Below are 11087 nucleotides of genomic sequence, written 5' to 3' on the forward strand. Positions count from 1 at the left end.
TAATTGCCCCTTCAAGCATGCATTCATGTAATGGAGTAAAGTCATCTCTAGTTCCAAGTGAATAATAATAATAATAATAAAATATTATTATAGGCCATTAATAACTCACAACTTCAAGCATTAAAATGAGGGGGCAAACAAACTCCATGTAAAAAGAACAAGGGCTCATCAGAAACAACTCGACAAGAAACATCATAGTTAATAATAATAATACAATTATTCTGATGACCCCTTCTTTAAGTCCTTGGTTAGCCTTTGAGATCCAAATAAGGCTAGCGATATGACTTCACATGATGGCTTCAAAAAGAGGACATTACATGATGAGATGTATATTCAAGCACTCTAAAGTTGTGTGTGTGTGTGTGAGGCTAGGTGTAGGATGTCTGATGCCTTAATCAATGAGACGTAAATCATTCAAATGGAAATAATGAACATTTTGTTTGTGGTTCAACTTTACAGATATTTTGAATTGGTTTTTTATTTTTATTTTTATTTATTGTAAATCAATTTCCATGTTGCTCTCTTTGTTAGTCCTGCCTATTCTAGAGGCGAGAACTAATGTTTCAGTTGCACACCTTTGACATTAGTCTGCATTTTATAATTTCAATTTTGTTAGTATTACTAATGTTTGAGTTACCTTTTATTTTTAAATTTATTTTTTAAAGAAAATTTCCTTTTTCTGATTGGATCTTTGTCAATTTGCAGGGGTTTTTATTAATTTCTCTACTTAGAAATTTCGTAAAAATGTCAAATCAAAGAAACTTGTAGAGGAGATATTGTATACTGTGCATGCGGTGTAAGTTCTGCAAAGTTCTACACAGGACTTTGATGCTCCTAAAAATAATAGCCATTACAAACATATAAAACTCCTGCCTTTGTAGGTCAGAAACAAAACTTTCTACATTAAGCCAATGTAAACCTAGTTTTACACTAGGGAAATCTGAGTGCACTTGAAGAGTTGAGCATGGCAGACTGTCAGAATTTGAGGAAGCTAACTCAACGCACCGGCAGTCTATCTTCTCTACAGAATTGGACTTGATTGGATGCATCTCCTTGGAAACTCTGCCACAAAGTTTTGCAGAGCTTCAGACAGAGTTACTCACTCTAAAATCACTTCTAAGTTTAGAGTCGCTTTTGTCTTTTGGAAATATGTTGTGTCCTCATCCTGCGACTCACTATCCACTCTCCTAAAATGTTTAAAAACATTAAAAATAATGGATTGCAACAACATTGTGGCACTTCCACCAGACTTTGGCCAGTTAAGTTTATTGAGTTAAATGACTCTCAACAATTGTCCGAAACTGCAGGAGTTGCTTCATGGGTTTCTATAATTGTATTCTACTTGGAAGATTCCTCCAATTTTTCTTATATTGTTGAAAACCTTGTGTTTGGAAGGCTTCTTAATCTCGAATCTTCCACATGGATTCAGGAATTTCTATTTCACCTCTTGAGGAGCGAACAATGGACCTGATTTAAACCCCATTGCTTCCTCTGCATCAGATAAATGTGTCATTGTAGCGGTCAGAGAGAGAACGATTACTGATGACTCTGCATGAAACCAAAGATAATTAAATGTGAAAGGCCAGTAACCTCTAATGTCATGACAAATAATAAAAAACGTATCCAAATGACTGCTCTAGCTGTCATGCACCAAATCCCCGTTAACTTACAAGGTACTCTCGTTCTTCCCACGTGAACAAGTAGAGAGTAGTTCTCAAAGTTGCACCATTTTCTAATTTTTAATTAGTGTATAAGCTAATTACGAATCAAATGAAAATATTTTAATTTGGGGTCACTAAACTCAAGTTCACGGGTCTCATTTTTAAATTATATCTATTTCAATACACTAATTTGTTTTAATTTTGCTTACTATGGTGTATTTGTATCTCTTATTTTATTTTACATTGCAAATTTATATCATTGTTCAATCTATTATGAATACTGTGAATGAAACTAATGTTTTATTATATCTTAATTATTAACTTTTATAATTAAAATAATCAAATAAACTAAATATATTTAATAAAATCATATGCAAGAAATATATTTAATAAAGTCATATGTAATTTTTTATTGCATTGTACTTGTTGATTAGTATAAATGTTGTTAGAGTAAAATTATTTCTTAACACAAATAAAATTTAAGAAACAATTTTCTTCTCTATCCTAAATACAAATTATATAAAGATTTAAAAAATTTATATAAATAATTATCAAAATATTATTTTTTATATTCAAAATTAATATTTAATATAGTTCATAAAAATAGATATAATTATGATATTTATTTGGCTTTATAAAAAATAATTTATTTATATTATATGTAGATGTTGTCTTATTTTCAATTTTTTATTTAAGAAATATATGTATGTATGCATGTATGTTTAATATAGATTAGAATTTTGTATTGTTAAGAACATCACACACACACACACACAATTAAATTTAATGCTTATAAAATATTTTACAATTTACTATTACTGAAGTTATAATTTAGATTTAAACTTTATTGATTTTTCATATATTTAAATTAGCTCCTTATTATATACATAATTTTAAAATGATTAAATATTTCTACTTAATTAATTATATAACAAACATATTTTCATTATAAAAGTTAAATCTTTTTACTTAACCTTGTACAAACTCATTAAAATTATTTATGTATGTACTTCTTAAGTTAGATCTCAACTCTACCTGTTATTTATTGCATCTTTGGAAGTTTTATCTTTGGTTGATGACATAATCCAAGAACCTTTTATCACCCTCTCCAATTGTGCTTACCTAGTCAAACTAAAATCATAAAGATATTACTATGTCTAAACAAGTAGAAAATTTATAAACAAATAAATCAATTTAATCTATTGCCAAACTACATAGTTCATAGCATTGATTTCTACTAATTACTACTAATTCTAGATTCACATGAGCTTTCTTAACAAAGTACTCTATATCACTATTACACTCATAGCTTTTGATCAAGTACTAACCACATTTCTTATTGTGTCCTCCACCTCACCCAAGTCCAATAATACAAAAGTGAACATGGAAACATATCTAAATTTTGTAGCTAAGAACTCTTTGCCCAAAACCCCCTATATAACATAAAGTAATATTCATTGTACATTTTCACCTCTTATCTTGAATATCTCTTAGGAAAGACATTGTATGTGATTCCCATAAGCCTAACGCTATTGTACATAAAGTCGTACAATTACTAAGATAATTACAGCTAAATATGTGGAAAGCTTAAAATCAAAATCTTGGAGAATGAGATATGGAAATATAAACAAGTGTCTAGGAAGTTATTGATAATTTTTTTATGATATGGAAAGATGATATTATTTATTGCATTATATTGCTCATATGTTTATCTTGCAATGGAGTCTGTATATTAGACTATACATAATTTAGAATCTTAGAAACATGGCATGCTTTCCTTATAATTGAAGTCTAGATGGATAGTATGTGGTCCACTTTGGAGCCTCTCTCACTGCAAACTAGATAAATGATAAAATTAATTTGATTTTCTTTACAATATATAGTCGTCTTCTATACAAGTTGTTGAACTTCCTTCCTTCCTTCCATGTGACACCTCTTGATCTAAACTTTTTAATTCAATGATTTCTAAGTCAATTTTCTACTCTAGGTGATATCTCAGCCAAATTTATATAAGCATTCAATAATATAGGGGAAAAAAAATCTTGTAATGATACAATCTACTATCCAATTTTAATATATGTTTTGTTATTAAATTTGAATTATATTTTACCTTACAATCTTTACATTCTATCTTTTCTTTTATAAGACGAAACTAAAGCTCTCTAGAGCTCTTGTTATGATTAAGATTTTAAGATCAATCTTCCGCTTATAAATTTTCAACTGTTGCATATTTTACCCTTTGATAAACTTAGGCGTGGAAAATTTGGTTGTATTGAATTTTTAGTGTTAGACTGAATCATTGGTTCTTAGGAACAAATCAAATCTAAATTTCTTAACTGAGTAACATTATTCTGAAGTGATGAAATGTATATTTGAACAATCTAAAGTTGTGTACTGGCTGTCAGGGCTGTAATGTCCCTAATATGATATATCCCAAATTTTCTTGGAGTTCCTGATTGGAATCATAGTTTTCGATATTTTTGATCTTCTTATGTACTCACCCTAATCCATGGAAGTTGTAAACAATCCCCATCAGCAGATCATTGTCAATTCCTTAAAATCGATGGCTCAAGTGAAAGGTATAAAAGAGCTACAGAATTGTTATTAAACTCCCCTATATGTTCCCTACTCGACTTATTGTTTTAACGATTATTCCTCACGGTGGATCATTGTTGAATAACTGTCTCAGCCACTTCTTTGGTTCGCTACTAAAAATGGGTGGATTCAGTTGCATTAGACGTTCTAGAGAACTTTCTTTGGTGATAGATGCCGCAATACTATAGCAATTTGTTGCGGAATCCTCTAGATTGGGGACAATATGTTAATTCTTTCCATCTCCTAGTTTCCTGACAATATAACCAATTTCATTGGTCTGAATCCTCACTATAGGCTATCTCATATGAGTATGTATGTTGCACATGAGGAACTCTCGTCTAATTCATTAATCTTCAGGGTTCCTTTCAAATCTAAGCAGTATTAAAACATTGTGAACAACTCGCAGGCCAGCCACAACCAAGTAAGATGTTGATGGTATTCATCTAATCCTTAATATATTGCGATTAAGTGGCCATTACGTTAGATTTAGATGATGGTCGAATCTAGTCTTCAGAGACTCCCAATGAGAGAGGTATGCAGTAAGGAATAGGGAGGTAGCTTCTTGCACGGTCATAGTGACGACTACCATGAGTCAAACAGGAAGGATGGACGCTCTAGGTGGAAATGGAAGACATCGATTGACGTTGCCCCATACTTACATACGAACTCCAACATCACCTAATATATTTCAACTTAAAAATCTCTTTACTAGCTATGATATGTTATTATGTTTGTGCCAGGAGGCTTCGTCATTGTCCTCTGCCGGAGGAGACGACGCATTGCCTCAGTTTACTACCTTCATAATATAGTTTCATTCCCTAGATCATTCAGCCTTGATTCTAATAAACCATTTCTTATAATGATATTATACTTAAAACTCTTTTAATGGAAGATTCCTAAAGAAGGAAAGTCTTGGGATCAACTGTCGTTCATTTACAATATGAAATTGGTAGGCGGAAGGTTCCTAAAGAAGGGTGGGAGGAAAGAGTCTTCCCTTTTTGCAACAAGGGAGTGGTGGAAACATAATCACACTTTGTCAAAGATTGTGTTGTGTATGAAGATATTCGTAGTCACTACAAGGACAACTTATAGGTGGGCAGTCTGAAATTTTCAAGAGACAATATTACATAAGATGACTACTTTCCTCATGCAGATCTACAACAAAAGGAATAATCTAGAGAAATTATAGCAGGCTGATTAATTGGCACTTTGTATGGTCCCTTAAACCAGTGGTCTCGTAGATGTGATTAAAATCTTTTCTTTCATCTTCTTCTTTTTCTTCTTCCTAGTTGCTACGCTTCATATGTATTGACATTCATTAATTCATTATTATCATGTGAGATGGTAAATTGATTAGTATTTGTTAACTAATGATGTTGGTTATGCTTATTGTGATAGTACCAAGTTATTTATTGATAATATTGCAGTATTATATTAATATCAATTATATTTATAATATTATAATATTCTCTTATTAGTATTATTTTATTATTCTAATAAATTCTAATATTACATTATTCATTTATAACATTATATTGTATAATATCAATTAATCTATTATATTAATGATAGAATTAATTTTAATAATAGATTCTATATATTATTTGTTTGTTTATTTTTTTAAATTTTAAATTTACTATTGAATCTTAGTTAGGAAAGTGGACATTACAAGGGCAAACATGGAAAAAAAAATAAGGGGTGGGACATTAAATGTGATAGCTTATAAGATGTGCTATTCAATTGAATAATATCAATTAGTAATTGATGCAGGAGCATCACACATGCAAAGGTCCTTGTGAAAGACAAAAAGTGGATCAGAGACAAAGAAGTAAATGGACCAGTTAATTGGCATGTTCTAGAGCCTATCATGGCCTCAGGGGGTTTTGAAAATGGCAAAGTTGTAATGAATCCTAAAGGGCCCATTAAGGACCTTAGGATCTCTAATAATGAATTAAGGGTACAAAAGGACATATGAATTCAGATAGAGTCTTTAGGAGTCCTAGACAGATTTAAGGTTTGTTAATTTGGCCTAGAGGACCTAATAGGCAAGTTGTCAAAGTTAAATAGTTGTTTTAAGCAATAAATTGTAAGTTGGAAATTCAAATCTTTGATTTCCAATGGTTAGTTCACTTTTGAAGGGAAAGTAGTTTTAGGGAGTTTTATGCACAACCAAGCTAGGAAATTGATTCCAATCGGTTGGAGTAGTTGCTAGGAAGTTTCTTATGATCCTTTGGAGGCATTGTACGATAGACAACAATGTGGAACATTCAATTTGTAAGGACTATGCATGAAAGATCAATAAAAACTCCATTTTGTTGATGAAATCTTGATGTTTTCCTATTTAGTTCTATGATCAAAAGTTGCTCTAGCATTAGAGGACATTGTATTTGTATTAAGATTAATTGTACATGCTTTGAAGTCACTTGTTGATCCCTAGTCTTGCATTTTAGTGCAGACAACATTGGGAACAGTGTTTTTTTCTTCTAATTTTGACAAGAACTAATGATAGGATGATCATTCCATGAATGCCATTGCTGATTCTCAAGAAATGACTCATCCCTAACTTGTACAATAATGTTCTAACCCTGACATGTGCAGATGAGAGTTTGTTGTTGGTGATCACCCAAGAAGGAAGTGTGGATGATGAATGGGAATGTAGGTATGGAGCAATAGTAGGAGTTCTATCCATTAAAGGCTATTATTTAATGATGGAAAGTGATTGAGTATTTTGAGGACAAGCTGAAACCACCTTTGTTTGAACCCTGAAGTGTGGGGACAACATTTAATTAGGAAGCCCTAGTTTTGGAGGGTTTTGGGAAGCAATTTGGGGCTTTTGGTGTTTCAGACACTTTGAGTCTAATTCCTCTTGGATTTGGCACATTCATAACCTAAGAAAAGACTGTCTAAAGTGGGGAGACTAGGCAGTGAAAATAACTTATAGTTCCTTTGTTTTGATTAAGTAAAAACAAGTTTTAAAGGACTCAAAACCTTTTACAAAGTAACATAATAACAAGAGCAAAGTAGCTCAAAAGAACTATGCATCAATACCTAGAACAAAGCAAGCTAAAACAAGAAGCCTCAAAACAACCTATAAGAAAAGACAACAAAAAGAAAGCAAAAAGACAACATAGAGGCAACTACAAGGTCTTCAATAAATCTGTTGCCTAGTCTGCAAGGATGTTCATGTTATCTGTAGAGGCTTTTAGATCATCCATTTCTTTGGCTTCGACAACCTCACTCTTCTTAGAATTAGCCCTTGTACGCTTGTTGGGTCCATGGTCATCTTTCATATCCTTGGAGTCTTGGCCTTTCCCCTATTCAATTTTGTTCAAAAGAGTATTAATGTTGTTCGTCATAGTCTTCAATATAGAGCAATTCCGATCAGCCAATTTCTTAACTGTCTTCTCCATATTAACCACTCTGTTATCCAAACCATCCAGCCTTTTCTAAAAATCTTGATTCAACTGATCTAGAGTTTTGATCTTAGGTTCCAGGGGTGGAACACATTTCATCAGATTCTTAACTTATAGTTCCTTTAAAATTGCTCACCTTTTAGGCATTTTAGAGCCATGATATAGTGACAGTAGGATTTAGTCCAAAAGAACCCTAGGCAACTTTTTGATATGTTGAAGAATGGCCAAATGAGTATGTGAAAACCTATAGAGTTAAGTTTGGGTTTTGGGAAAGTTTGGAGGAAATCAAGGATCTTTATCGTTGGAGGCCTAATAGGGGCAACTAGGCCTAGAATGTCATTTGAAGAGATTAGAAGGGTTGGAGAGTTGAGAACTATTTGAAAACCCAAAAATCCTTAAATCCAAGTTATTACCATAAAAATATATCAACCACAGCACTTGGAACCTTGGTGAGGAGTTCTTATTAGGTTTTGAGGACATTGGAGTACTTAAGGCCTTGGAAAACACTAGTGAACTTTCACAAATTTATGAATTTGTAGTTGGGCTATCCATATACCACCCTTACCTCTACATTAGTAATGGTCTTTATTTTTTAGGAGCACTACTCCTAATTTCCTCCTATGACTCCTATGTGGTGGTGGTGTTATCAACAATTTTCACTTGTTCAATTTTCCAAAAAACAAAAAAGCATTTCTTTTTGTTTGGGAAAACATCAACATGGCCCACTTTGAAGCAATAATGGTAAACAATTGACATGTTTTTGAATTCAATATGTTGCAACCAACTACATAGCTTAAATGATATGGTAATTCATGAAGGTAGCACCTTCTCATCCTCCACGAGAACACAAAATCTTTCAAGAAAGGGCATATCTTAAGTTCTGTGACCAAATTTATGGCAAAGCGCCTCCCAATATTATTGGCATTGTCCACAGATATTAGTTCATCCTAGTATTCCTATGGTAGCCATTGAAATCTAACCTAGAGTTCATAACATCTTTTATCAAGTTAAAAGTTTGACACTAGTTTTTAGACAAAGATCATTCTACACAAGAAACCAATGATCTTACAATGAGCCTTGGGGGATCATCTAGATTAATAAACAAAAACAAGGAAAAAATATAAGAGTAATCACCTCAACTTGCCCCATTAGTCTACATTTCCAAAGCACCCATCTTATAATGTCAACATGAGGACAATGATTGCAAAATCTCCAAACAAGAAATCTCTTGAATCAAGAAATAAAACTTTTAATAAGAGTGTTTAGATTCGCAATTTGGTAATCAATCTATTTCTCAAAGCTTGAGAAGGTTTCACCATTAGAAAAGGTCTTGGGAGGGCCATTAGGAAGAAGCTCTTCAACCAAGGAAGAATTAAGATAATATTCTAGTGCAATTCGAGAATCAAGTCCACTTGTAGTAGGAGTGACATTTGCTAAAGGGACCTTAAGGATTTGATTCCTAGTGACACATTTTATAACCACATTGAGCGAAATTGTATCTTGAAACATAAAGCACTCATAACTATTAATTATGTCTTGGAAACACAAAGTATTCATAACTATAGTTGTCTTAGCATAGCTAGTGTGAAGAGACATTGCTTGAGAACCTTGTTAGACATTTTAAAAATAAAATTGATCTTGTCCCTAAGCTTTGATACCTACCTACCTGTTAATGGCCTCCAGAAGTGAACACAAGAGTAAATGTTTATGGAGAATGTTATCTGAGGCTAGCTCTTGACATTGTAGAGTATGTGCAACACCAAAAGTTAAGTGAATTTATTGCTAGTAGGTGAGTTCAAATTTGAGATTTGTGGGAGAAAAGTTTGTGTGCAAGAACTAGACAAAAGGGAAGAATGTATCTTAATCTTCATTAAGTCAGAGTGTATGTAGTAGCAAGAAGTTTTTAGTTTATTGTGTATGTCTGATGTAGGATCATCTTGAGTGTAAGGGAAATCTTTTATCACCCAATAATATTTCCAATTTTCCTTTCAATAAAGGTTATCTTAGTATAAAGTTACTATTTTCGAAGATTACTATTTTTATTAAGTACATCGCTCAATGTTAGAATGTTCTAGTTTCTTTCATAGAGGTTCATTACAGATATATCAGTTTGCGTAAGTTTCATTACAATATTAAGTATATTCGTGAAGTTATTAGAAATTTTTGGTGTTGATTTTAGGGTATAAAAACTTTGAACATAGTTTAAAGGCTTTAGAAGCTCTAGAAAGGGATCAAACCTTAGCTAATTGGAGGTTACATGAGTTTGACACTATAGAGTAGTTTGTGACATTTCTAAAATGGGATCATAATAGTCAGTTAGAGAAACTGACGATTATGGTTTTCTAAAGTTGCACCTCCTTAAATGAGTGAAAATAAATTTCCTTCTAAAGAATAGTGAGTTTCAAAAATTGTTGGGGCCTACTCTAATGTAATAAAATATGAGTAATAAATAAATTTTAGGGTTGGTGGGTCTCAAGGTCTAGGGATAAAATTTCTAATACCTTCTAGGGTGGTGGAAAAATTATCTATATAAAGAAGGCCAGTCGGGTTATCTAAGATAGTTTTGGAATGTTCATGGCGGCCTTGGCTTAGAAAATATTGTAAAGAAAATGCCAATGTGGCTGTGCATATTTTATTTCTGATATTTGTAATTGTATACTTTTGGAGATAATAATAACCTAAATTTATATTTTTTGCAACTACTTGTTATTTCTCTATTTATGTTACATGTTTATGTTTTTAAGGGGAGTACCCTTCATCAAGTGGTATTAGAGTAGGAGCTCTTAGGCATGTAGACAAATCATCAATTATGAGGCAATTTGCATAGATTACGATTGTGACTTTAAGCAATAAGAACGAAAATACCTACACAAAGGAACTGTGGTGAAAGAGTTGGAGGTGTGGCAGAAGAGGGCTTTAAAGCCCTAGAGACAAGTGCAAGCATTGCAAGAGGAGATTCATAGATGAATGAATATTGTGAGAAGAGATGAAAGTGGGGATGAATTTGAAGAAGGGCATGTTGAACATTGCAGAAAAGAAGCGATTAGGGGTCCTAAGGAGCATACATTTTTTAGAACCATTTCTAGAATTGAAAAAAGACCCAAGACTGACATACCCAATTTTTTGGGAAATTGTAAGTCGAAAGAGTTGATTTATTGGATCAATGATCTAGAAGAATATTTTGAGTATGAAGAAATTAAAGATCCTAAGAGGGTCATTTGTAAAGGACAAGATGAAAGGGCATGTGAAAATTTAGTAGTGGGAGATTCAATTGGAACAAAATAGAAGAGGAAAGAAGAAAATCACAAAATGGGATTGAATGGTGGTGAAATTAAAGACTCAATTAATTCCTATCGATTATGAGCTTGACTTGCTAAAGAAAATGCAAGGGTTGAAGCAAGTAGGAAGATCCATTTAG

The sequence above is a fragment of the Cupressus sempervirens genome, chromosome 5 (assembly GCF_028749045.1).
Source record: "Cupressus sempervirens isolate cs-2001-9-10 chromosome 5, ASM2874904v1, whole genome shotgun sequence".
NCBI lineage: Eukaryota > Viridiplantae > Streptophyta > Pinopsida > Cupressales > Cupressaceae > Cupressus > Cupressus sempervirens.